Source organism: Rissa tridactyla, chromosome 2 (assembly GCF_028500815.1).
Source record: "Rissa tridactyla isolate bRisTri1 chromosome 2, bRisTri1.patW.cur.20221130, whole genome shotgun sequence".
Lineage (NCBI taxonomy): Eukaryota > Metazoa > Chordata > Aves > Charadriiformes > Laridae > Rissa > Rissa tridactyla.
The window spans coordinates 120756326-120768425 of NC_071467.1; the positions used below are offsets into that span (position 1 = coordinate 120756326).

The 12100-nt window shown below is 38.9% G+C and overlaps 1 protein-coding gene across 1 annotated transcript in view; it reads left to right on the forward strand.

The window, feature by feature from the left end:
• Positions 1–12100, forward strand: part of CPNE4 (copine 4) — a 190627-nt gene that overhangs the window by 76681 nt on the left and 101846 nt on the right. The gene's annotated exons all lie outside the window — the stretch shown is intronic.

Consider the following 12100-nt stretch of genomic DNA (forward strand, 5'->3'; position numbering starts at 1 on the left):
TGATTTAAAACCCCAAAATGTTAGCACTGGAATTGTCACCTAAGCAAAGCCATTATGAGGAGCCCAGCACTTAAAATCCTACAGCACAGGCTGTACGTATGGAGCTTACACTCATGCTTAGCTGTTTAGTGTAACTACTGCATTTTCGTAATGATAATAATAGAGCTGTGGCTTTTCTCGAGATAATTTTAACATGAATTTGTTGTTCTACATAATTTTAATGCCTGAATTTAACATGATTTTGTGTGAGAGTGTGTGCCTGCGTATCAATTCACTTTCCCATTGCAAGTAGGTCTTATCTGAGACATCCAGGAAGGCTGTAGATTTTTAGGGACAGTCTGAAAGACTGATTCCCTCCCCACCCCCACATAAATGTGCCAACTTTTATTGCTCTCTTCTAGGTAATAGTTGATCTAGAAGAGATTCACTGCTACCTGTACCTGTTCTTTTCTACCTGATCATTTAGATGTGTAATAAAACTGCATTTTTTTTGCCTGAATCATTTAATACTTCTACCTTAAACAAAATCAGTAGGAATAACAAATAGCGGGAAAAGCAATAGCATGGTTATACAGTAAGCTGACAGAGAGAACTGAGTTCTCCTTTTCTTCTGATCTCTCTAAATCCTACATGTAGCCTACCCGATAGATACAAACTTATTGGAAATTTGGGGTCTTGGATGCAAACGATGGAGAAATGCGTTCCTTCCGAAGGTGCCATTATTAGCAGTTTCCTGCCAAATGCTGTAATAAATCTGTGTCCCGAGAGAGTGAAAGGGGCACCAACTTGTAGGCTGTTAGATCCTGAACATAGACTGACTAGTGACATCCCGCTGGATTTTCAGCAAGATTTATTTCTACTGCTCTTGCCAGGACAAACCAGTTCTGTGCCTCTACTAGTAAATATTGTAGTTAGCAGCATCCTGGCATGCAGTCAGTTATACCTGGATGTGAAGAGTAAACGGACTAATGGGCATTTCATATGCCACAGTATTATAACACAGTGGATAGACACCTGCTGAGTGTGATTAAGAAAAACGTCAATGTGCTAGATAGAGACATTTCTTGAAGTCTTTTGTTTTGTCCATCATGCTCAAAAGTTGCCCTTTCAAATAAAACAATAGCAGATTATCTCTTGAAGGGGAGGAGGTTTAGTGCAAGGGTTTTGGGGGGAACTTTTTGGTGTATTTTTAAGTACTAAAATTCTGTTCCTTCCACTCAGAAAGGGTCTTCTAACATTTCAATTTCCCAGCTTCTTCAGAGTGTCCTAATAATGTGCCAGTTTGCAGCATGTTAAAAAATATGTTATGTACAATTGGAATGATAGTCAGGTCAAAAAAGCTGTAAAAACTTAGAGAAGGTACTAAAGTTGAAAGTGCAAACAAATTTTTCTCAATTAGTAGCATCATCTTAAAATATGGTCTGCAATTACATGTAGTTCATAAAATGGAGTTTCTTAAAGAACTTTACACGAAGACAATGTACCATACTCAACTAATTAAGCTGTCCATGCTGTATTACTTAAAGTAGCATTGTTAAATGGTATGTTAAGGTGCATAATTAAAAATATGCATTTTTAAAATATGTTATTATTTTTCATTTTACAGTTCATTTCTAAGTAACTGCATAAAACTAAAATCTAATAATACCATTTTTTAACAGTTAAGTTGTACAGTCATAAGGTAGCTACTTAAGCAAGGAAACTATACTGTATTGTGCCTGTAACCTCAAAAAGATTATTCCAAATCTGAAGCATATTTGTGAAGTTATGGCACACTATTTTTTTTTTTAACAGTGTTGTCCTCTAAAACACAACAGAGCATGAAACATCCTTTATCTAGTTTGTGTTTGTGAAAGAAGTTGTTTGGGTTTTACCTTTGGCTTTGGCTTTGTTTAGGAATATAGCAATAGAAAGAGCAGATGAATTCTAGCAAAGCTAACATTTCTAGTTTTTACCCTATTTTTTTTAGGTATCTGTGTACAGAATTCCTCCTAGAAGACATTTTGTATCAGAATTTAAGCATGCAACCAGCTTGTTCTGACAAAATCTGTTAATTCTGGAGTTAAGGCTGGGTCTGGATAATTTCATCCCACATGAAAAAACTTCGAGGAAAATATGATTGAAAAACCTGTGTAAGGCTGGACGTGGAGACTAAACTGTGACAGAATAGTGGGTGTATTTCAATTGAGCCTAATGAAAAGCTGAAATCGGAGGGAAAGTTTAGTGCGGTAGCATAGATATTTGGGAATGTGTGCTCTTCCTGTTCAAATCGTAAAGTAATATAAGTCAGAAGGGACCTCTGGAGTCTCTAGTTCAATCTGCTGCTCAAAACAGATTAAAGCAAGTTGCTCAGGGGCTTGTTCAGTCCCATTTTGAATATCTCCAAGGATGCAGATCTCACAGCCCCCGTGGGCTTTGTCCCAGTGCTTTGCCACCCTCACAATAGCGATGGCTTCCTGCCCCTAGGGTTTGCCTACCTCTGCAAGACCGGAGAAAAGCAGAGGCTTAACGAACCCTCACTTCTATGTCATGTGGAAACATTTACAAATGCTTGTAGTAGCCTTCAAGTGGCAAAAGAAAGTCCGAATTGGCAAATCGAAAGTAAACAAAGCAGGGATATCTTAGCCATAGCTGGTCTTGCTTTGGGACGAAGCAGGTAATAGCAGCTGCCTTGAGCTGCTGCTGTAGGTGACTGCTCTCATCCTTTGGAGTGGGAGTGTTGGGGTAGAGCAGTCCTTTGGCACTGTGCTTTCCACGACAACAGAAATGGTTTAGGATGCTCTGTCAGGCTCTGCATCTCACCACTACTCTTCTAGCTCTTTGATTCACTCTAGATAGTTGCCGTTCTTCGCATAGGCACTGGCAAGCAGAGGCATTTGTATGTCTTGTTGTGATAAGCACTGAAATCACTAGCAGTAATACTTTAACTGCCATTTTGAGGCATTACTGGATAAAAGTGAGCTCTTGCTTTCATGTAGGTGCTTTAGGTGCTATGAATCAGTTCATCCTTGGTTGTGATTTTACAAATGTTGTCTTTAACTGAGGAGAGTAAATTCTTCCCCTTCTCTTTCCCTTTTGTTTTTCCCCTTCCCCATCCCTAGGAAAAGTATTCAGGCACTCCATTCACCCAAATGAATCACTTCCAATTGAATCCCCATCTAATCACTGAAGGTTTTATATTTCTGTTGCTTTTTGGTGGCTCACAAAAACTGTGATTGTTTTGTAGTACAGGAGGTAGATTTATTATGTTTTTTTTATTTAGTGAGTTGGGGTGTTTTGTCCACCAAAAAAACGTTGGGAAAAAAAAATCTTAGAGGGACAAACACTAGCAGAAATTTGATAGCCTAATTTTTATGATATTCATCTGGGATTTCAAAACCTCAATCCCAAGTCCTTTTCTGTTTATGTGTTAGTGCCTTCATGTGTTCTGAGCCTCTCTAATGCTCTCTTATTGGAATTGTTCTGTTTTATATTCCATAAACTTTCTAAAGCATTGAAAGCTCAAACTTTTTAATAGCCGAAGTTAACTCCTTAACCATACAGGAATTAAGTATCAGGAGGGTGCCTTAAGAACATTTTTGTCTCTGAAGTTTCACCCAAAAGTCTCAGCCTGATCTTTAAGAACTCACAAAAATTTTGTCAATGAATAATCATTTTTTGACAAGAACTAAAGAAACTTACGTTGCCAAGATATTCTTGATTACTGCTTAGCTGTACCTGCAACATCATTAAATTATAGGAACCAGTAAAGTTGTTATTTCTCAAATGCTGTGAACTGTCCCCGCTCTGCAGTGTGGGAATAGCCTTTGTGGCTTTTCTTTCAGTATTTACCACAGCTGATGTTTGCTATTTTCAAATTTGTGATTTCATTCCTTGTTTGGTTTCTTTTAATTTACAGAAGTGTTAAAATATTGTTACAACTCCCTTACTTGCTCAACTAGTAGCACAAGTAAAGAAAACTGCAGAGATGTACATCTTTTCCTGCCAAGAACCTTTTCAAGTATTATTTAGAGATTTAATATTTCCCTTACATGCATTTGTGTACAAATTATATTGAAAATTTTCCTTCTCAGTAATGAGTATTATTGTTTCTTCTGTGCTTTTAATAATATATGCCATAAGCAGATTATGTACTTGAAAATGCTGACTGATTATTAGTTCAGTTTCAGCCATTGCAAATCCCCTTGCTCTTGAATTGGAGAAAGGCTAAAAGAGCCATAATTGCACCTGAACTAATTAAATTGAAATAGTCTGCATGAGAATATTTGTTTAATAGACTGTTGACTGCTTCTGTGGTGCACAAGACATACAACAAGTTTTTTCAAGGTATTTGAATTCCTAAATCTCATTAGATGTCTGTATGCCTCCTTAGGTATCTAAATACCTTTAAATACTTGGCCTTTGATCTCCTCCAAATGAAGTTGCTCAATTCATTAGTGGGATGAATAATGTACTTTATTAGATATGAATGTAATTTTCTACCAGGGTTGACTCAGAGCAGAAGCAAATCATCAGTGCAGCACTCTTTCCTAACTTTAGCTAACCATTTAAACACCTCAGTTATCCCCAGGAAGCTCTTGGTTTGCCATCGCAGCGTGATCTCTGAAGCTGTAAGATTTTTAGTTCTAGATGAATCTTGCCAGTCAAAGTTAACGGAATTACTTGTACAGTTTGTACTGCTTTGTTTTTACATACTTTATCTTTTTTTTATGAATTACTGTAGCAGTCTTTAGAAAAGTAATTTAAAATTTAGTTTGCTATTATAGTGAGTTATTATGACTAATTATAAAAGAGCTGCTACACTACATACTAATTAAATTCAAAGACCTTTTATGATATTGATAAGCTATTTCCTGTAATAACATTATTGCCTCTTGTGATAGGGTTATCTTTTTTTTCTCAGTGTTCTGTTTTGACTGACTATTTTCAGGTATAGATCTTTAGCAAAGACAGGGAGAGGTGCAATTCAGCTGTAAATAGACTGTGAGCTGATCAATACTGTAGGGAACCAAAGAAATCTTGAAGAATGTATGGTACAGAAGATATCATAAGTACAGGGAGGATGACTGCAGCAATAAAACTGGCTCTACCGAGAAACAAGAATTCTGTGAGCAGTTAGACAGAATGACTTTTCCTTCATTATGGACATATACATCTGAACTTGTTCTCTTGCAGGGATTTGTTGGTGTCTGTGAAGGAGTGAACTCATTCCCAAAACCTTTTTTTCATGAGAGTGGAGTAATGTCATTGACATCTACTTGCTGTCTGGACTCTTTTCATGTTGAAATGTAGAATGCGTGACATGTTTTTGACTATCTGCCACCATTCATGGAAATTATTTGGTGGATTCAGAAGCAGCCGGGGAATAGATAGCAAGACAGACACAAGCACATCAGGGTTATATAAATATTGCTTTGTCAAAAACCAGGCTAAAGATGAATGTGTGAAGGAGAGACAGTTTTTACACTGGGCCAGAGCTACCTCAGTTCTTCTGTCCTTGCTTAAATCCGTCATTTACCTACACAGGTAAAATGTTTGTGAAGTCTGTCATTTTTGTGGCTGTTTAGAAGCTTACAGTATCTGACTTAAATGGATTAGAGCAAGAGCGCACTAATATTTTAATTGACTAGCTTCAAGATACATTTTACAAATGTTAAATTTTGAATCATTTATCTAGACACTCTTGGTTCTTTCTACTTACAGCAGTATCATGGAAGTATCATGGTCCTTCATTTGGGAGACTTTGTAGCTGTGAAAAAGGTGCTTTAAAGGTCATACTTATTTTTATGTAAGAAGGAGGAGACCTTAAGAGAGTGTGTACCATAACTAGTAAATAGTTTTGATATGATTATGTCCTGAGTTTTACACGTCACAGAATCCTTCTCTTGCCATACACCAAGGATGAAAATTATTTTGGAAACACAGTCAAGTAATTTCAATTGTATGTGTCAAAGTCTCTGTCCCAACTTGGCAAGATAGCAATTGCTTGTCAAGAAAGGAACAGAACTTGGATAAAAGATGCTTTGTGTTAGGCTGGCTATGAATTTTAGCACCTTTGGTAGCAAACAATTCAAAAAGCTGTAACTTCAGGAGGCTCTGAAAAGCTCCTTCATATCAACTGTTGTTTTAAAAAGGCAGGTTGCTGTACAGTGCTGAGAATCAGCTCAGAGGCTCAAATTTCACAAGTACTTCTCTCACTTTTTGAATTCAAGCAATGCTGAACACAACATGGTACAAGCAAAAAAACCCAAACTAGTGACTGAAGGACCCAACACAGTGGTTCCTTCCCAGAAATGGAGAGGACAGCCCCAGAAGGCTTAAATAGCATTCATCTTGTCTCTACAAGCAGTGGGGTGCAAGCAAAGAGGATGACAGTAAGATAGAGACAGACTTTTTATAAAGTGGGTTTGAAGGATTAATGTTTTAGTAGCTATTAGTTAATTCAATTGGAGAAGGACAACTGACACTGTATTACAGGAATTTGAAAAATCCCCTTTGAAAATGAACATGTTCACTTTTCTAAATTGAGAAAAACAAAATGAAAATATGGAAGGCTGATGTAAGGTTGCAGACTCAGTCTTGTCAGTTTGGGGTATTAACCGAGCCCATCTTAAGACACCAAATCATAACGGAGGCAAAATGCTTGGAAAAGACAACCGCAGGACACAGAATAATCCCTTAGTGAAGTTTAAGAAGGGAGGAGGAAGCAGAGCTGTGGTACTATGAAAAGTAAATCATTATATCACAGAGAAATGAAGTTTGGGCAGAATGTGCTTCCTAGTTGGCCTCGTAAGCACCACCACAGGGGAGGTGTACACGCTTTTATAAACAACATAGTGCCATGTTTAAAAGAAGATGCTGCTAGCTGAGTGAAATACGCATTTGGGAAGTGCGTGCATAATGTGAGCAAAAAGATGAGAAGATTATCTCTGAGAGGTGCAGTAGAGGATCAGTAGGTAGTATCAGAGCTAAAGAGGCACAGGTTAGCAGTCCAAAAGCAACTGGAATATTCATGAGGCTTAAGCTGGACACTGGTGCATGGGCTAATATGATGCCAAAACCATGGACAAGCCTGACAGCTTACAGTGGTCATTCTTCAGCTAGAGAGGTAGTTCAACTGCAATTTGGAAAGACACAAACTGAAGTAGTGCCTAGGGGAGGCAGGGAAAGTACTGCTTCTTGAGTTAGAAGCACTACCAAGCCACGGAGCTGATCAGGCATGGACATACAATGGAGGGCAGGTAGATGTCTAGAGAAGAATTTGTGGATTTTTGCAAGGGTTGGTGAAAGATTCATGAGACATTTTTGGAAAGAGTATGATAGCTACTTTTCTTTCCTTGATACATCAACATGGTTCTACGGCATGGTGTTAGAAAAACACTCTGTTTCTACATGTACCACTGCTGTTTGGTGGGAGATTGCTCCTCCAGACTCGAGGTTGAGTTGTGTGTGGCACCAAGGGCTCTGCACGGGGCAAATGAATGCATTTGGTGGTGAAAATTCAGTCTGTGTAAAAGGCATTTGTATCAAGGGGAAAATCCTGGGAAAATGTGACTAGGTGCTCCTTGTGGTCCTGAAAAGAGTTGGGTCTGCTAGAAGAAAGTTAAGCAACTGTGCAAGTCCGTATAACAGCAATAACATATCTGAGAGAAGAATTAACACAGAGATGCTGGGAAATGGTCGTTCAGCTAAAGCTATTTGTCTGACTACTGCAGCTGGCAAGGAAGAGATACAAAGACTTCAAGTTGTGTGCTGTGGAGGGAAATTTGTGCATTACCTGGCTGTCTAAATAAGTAAATTTGCGGTTCCTGAAAGAAAGTCCAGTGGGCAGAAGAGGCCAGTCTGAATAAAGAATTTGAGACATCGAAGGAGTAATTTTAAATGATCCTATTCTTCTAGTTTTGTAACCACAAAGCTAAGTTGCATACACTCTCACATGTCACTAAGCAGAGTATTTGCCCAGTCCTTGGTTCTGTCAAAATCAGAGACCAGTTGTTCCACGTGTCACAAGAATTCACAAAAGCAGTGTCACATAAATGGAACAGGAGCTGTGACCATTGTCCATGGATGTTTCAAGAAGCCTTTAACAAAGGAATATTGGTGTTATATCCAGAGCTAGATATTATACAAGTCAATTTAATTGAAGCAAGTAAATAAAGAAAAAGCACACAGCTTTCTGATCCCAGAGGAAATGTGGAATGTGACCATCGGGCCTCCAGCTCAGGGTGGCACCTTGCAAAACTGTGTCAATGAAAGAGCTTGGACCAGCCCCAGCTGTCAATTTAAACAGGACTCTCAGTATGATATATAGGATTTATCTGTTCCTGCCAATGCTAAATCACTATGTTAAAAAGCCGTATTGACATTTTCTCATTAGCATTGGGACTTCTGTATAATATTGAAAGTTATCCCAATATTTGGTTAAGGAAGGATGACATAGAGAAGTAGGTTTTAAAAGGTTCTTAAACAAGCCAGGTAAAGTAGGTCATTATATTTCACAGCTCAACTTACACAGTGCTCATTAGTCACGACTCAGACATAGGAGAGAGCAAACCTTCATCAGAGTCCTTGTCTCTGAGTGACTGCTGAGCAATGCACTCTACACAGCTGGTGTCAGTGCCTCCGTGTTTTTATCCAAAGTGCTGCATCTGTTCATACTCTTAAAATAAAAAAAAGCAAAGTACCTTTTATATATTTTAAATTGGAAATAGGATCAAAGGGCAACATGGGCATCCAGATTTAATTACAGCAATATAGAGCATCTGTTCAGATCTCTCCTTAACCTGTTTGGGCTTGTGTGTAATAAGGGAAATCAAGATCATCGTCAAGGAAATTTCCCACCCTTGTCTTACCACAGAGCTGATATCCCTTAGCATTGCCAAGCAGAAATCTAGTCAAGATGATGTTATGTTGAGATGATTGCCTATTTGATAAATAGGAATCACTTCGTGTGCGTATCCTCCCTCTCTGAAACAGAGCAGTGGCTTTTACATTATGTTCCTATTCCCACCTCTTGCAAACGTATTCAGTATGTTATGTATTATTGGACATGGGGTTGTCTCAGACCAGTACTAGGTAGTAGTTTATACGTGGTTGTAGCCACAAGTAAACTTTACTTCTTAAGTCTCTCTTAGCCTCACCTCTTAAATCTCGGAGCTTTCGACATCCATTTGTTCACCAGTATGTCATGCTCCTAATAAAATGTTCATCAAAACACATGTTCTGGAAATGTAATGAGGTTTACTAGGGCTGAACTGGATTCTCCTGTCTGCGTTTCAGAAAGAAGAAAGACATTTGCTTTCTACACTTCATATCAGTTTTGGACAAAACTGTTTTAAATCGCAAGGTTTTGAAGTAGGAGTCAAACCAAAGACTCCTGAGAAATGACAGACCTGTAGTTAATTACCTTCTTGTAAGCCATTTTGCCAGTTCGGCTATCTCTGTAACTCTGGACTTAGACAAATGCTTTCTAGTTGTTTAAGACTTTCTATCTGGCAGTCAGGTCAGCAAATGCTTTTTATGATAATGTTCGGACGAAAATTTACACAAACAATAAATGTGATATATAATTGATGGCAGCTTCTTTAGAAGTGGTTCTCTTAACCAATGAGAGCTGGTTTGTACAGTGCATGAACAAAAGGGCAATTTACTGCTAAGGAAAGTAGATTCCTTGACAGTTATTGTAATGCTAGTCTGCGGATCCTAAATCGCTAATTACAGTTTAAGGCAATGATGTTGGCACATTGTTGCCAGATGGAAGATTCATTTTACTGGCCACTTATTTAACAACTGGTAAACGGTTGCACCCAAATACACGTATTTACATATGCAGAGTGCTTACTGTGTCACAATGATGCTAATAGCTTAGAGAGCAAGTCTTATTAATGCGATCTACTAATGGGAATGTCAGAGTAAATTATCTTCTCTGGAACCGTGAGCTTTCTATCTGCCACCTGCATGGAAGCTCCCAAGCTTCAGGTTTCTGTCTGCCCTATGCCTCTTGAAAGCTGGGACGCTTCCCAAACCAGCAAAGCTGGAGCTACCAGTACCTAAAGGGGGCCTACAGGAAGGATGGGGAGGGACTCTTTATCAGGGAGTGGAACGATAAGATGAGGGTAACGGTTTCAAACTGAAAGAGGGGAGATTTAGATTAGATGTCAGGAGGAAATTCTTTCCTGTGAGGGTGGTGATGCACTGGAACAGGTTGCCCAGGGAAGTTGTGGATGCCCCATCCCTGGAAGTGTTCAAGGCCAGGCTGGATGGGGCTTTGAGCAGCCTGGTCTAGTGGGAGGTGTCCCTGCCATGGCAGGGGGGTTGGAACTAAATGATCTTTCAGGTCACTTCCAACTTGAACCGTTCTATGATCAGTCTTCAGCTATAAAGATTGCCTGAAAGAGGAAGGGAAAAAGATTGTTTTACTTATTCATGGTGCATTAGACAGAAATAATGGGCTTACGCTGCAGAGAATTGGGTTAGCTGTTAAGAAAATATATTTACAGTAAGGATAATGAATACCATAGTAAATTGCCAGAGGAGGGTGTTTCCCTCTACCTTTGGATATCTTTAAGAACTGATCAGACACACATCTGTCAGGTATAGCTGACCCAGGTGTAACTGGTCCTGCATTAGGACCAAGAAGCTGGACAAAGTGATTCTGGATGTCCGGTCCAGCCCCATGGCAAGCCTGTGGTCCAACCATGTGATGGCTCTCCTATCTCGCTTTTAAAGCCCATTTTAAACTTGCTTTTGTCCTGCTGACTCAGTCATGACGGTAGCTGAGGATAATCTGAGGTCCCGCTTTTGCTTTTCTATTCAATTCTGATTGAATTCTGCCCCCAAAACTGATGGGCAGGACAAACATGTTTCCCCATGATGATGTTAGGCTAAAATTTACATGCTGTTCACTCCTCTCTCACAGCACCTTTTTTGCCTGGCCGTGACTTTGCATTACTCACACTTCTCCAGCTCTGGCCATTACTTACTGACGTGGTTTATTGCTGAAACGTGTAAGATGCCCCGGACTCTAATAAAGGGCCTGAAGCCATTCTTTTCCCTTGATGATTGCCCCTCTTTTACAACCAATACTTCTGCATATTTTGCCAAAGATGTCTATTTGTAGATCATTTTATTTGAAGTGTTATAGATTAGCCATCCGGATGAAGTTGTTCAAGTAATGCTGGATGTAGAAAAGGACTGTTTCTAGTATAAAAGCCGCATTCCAGGGGTTAGGGTTTTTCCCAGGGCAGAATTGATCTTTCGCTCAGTATCTGCACGGCACAATCCTGCTGCAGTACAACATTAAAAATAATATTAAACTTGATTCCTAAGATGTATTTGGAGTTACCTCTACATCTGTCTACATTTTGAAGTTTTACAATTAAAAAATAAATAAATTAATACAGCATTAACTTTATAGAGAAGAGGGACCTAATATATTGGGACATCACTGTAGCTTACTAATCATGTATTATCATAAGGTTTTTTTCTTTTCTAATATTTTTACTGGTGTAGTTTTAAATGTTTCAAGATGGTTAGGGAAATTTAATGATTATTGATATGGGAAATAACATCTTTTGTCAGTGTCACTCTGATAACATTTATTTGAAGTACATTTATAAACTGGTCAATGGACAAGTTCATTTGCGATGTTGAGTCCTAGGGGAGGTCTGGTACCTGGTAAGCAAAGGAGACAATTTTGAAACTAAAGCTATGGAACCAGGGCAGATCGCTTGCTTCTGTCCTGAGTTTAGAGTTGCTGATATTTTGAAATAAAATAAATGCCTTCTTTTTGAAATGGACTTCAGTTTCCTATAAAAATAAATGGGGTTTGGAGGCATCTCTGATAGATTTGCTGTGTACGGCTCCCCTCTTATTGTCTTTTAAATCCATTTAAATCTTACTTCTGTCCTGCTGTTTCCATCATAGCAATAGTTGAGGAAAATCTGAGTGTGGTTTCCACTATTCTGTTCAACTCAGTCAATTGTGTTCTTCCCATTCTGCTTCACTGCATCTGCATGCTTTGTCCTGCCATTGCATCCTGTCTGCAGGCTTCCTGGGGAAACTTTCTTCTCAGTCGTGGTCTTACTGTGCTAACTCTGAT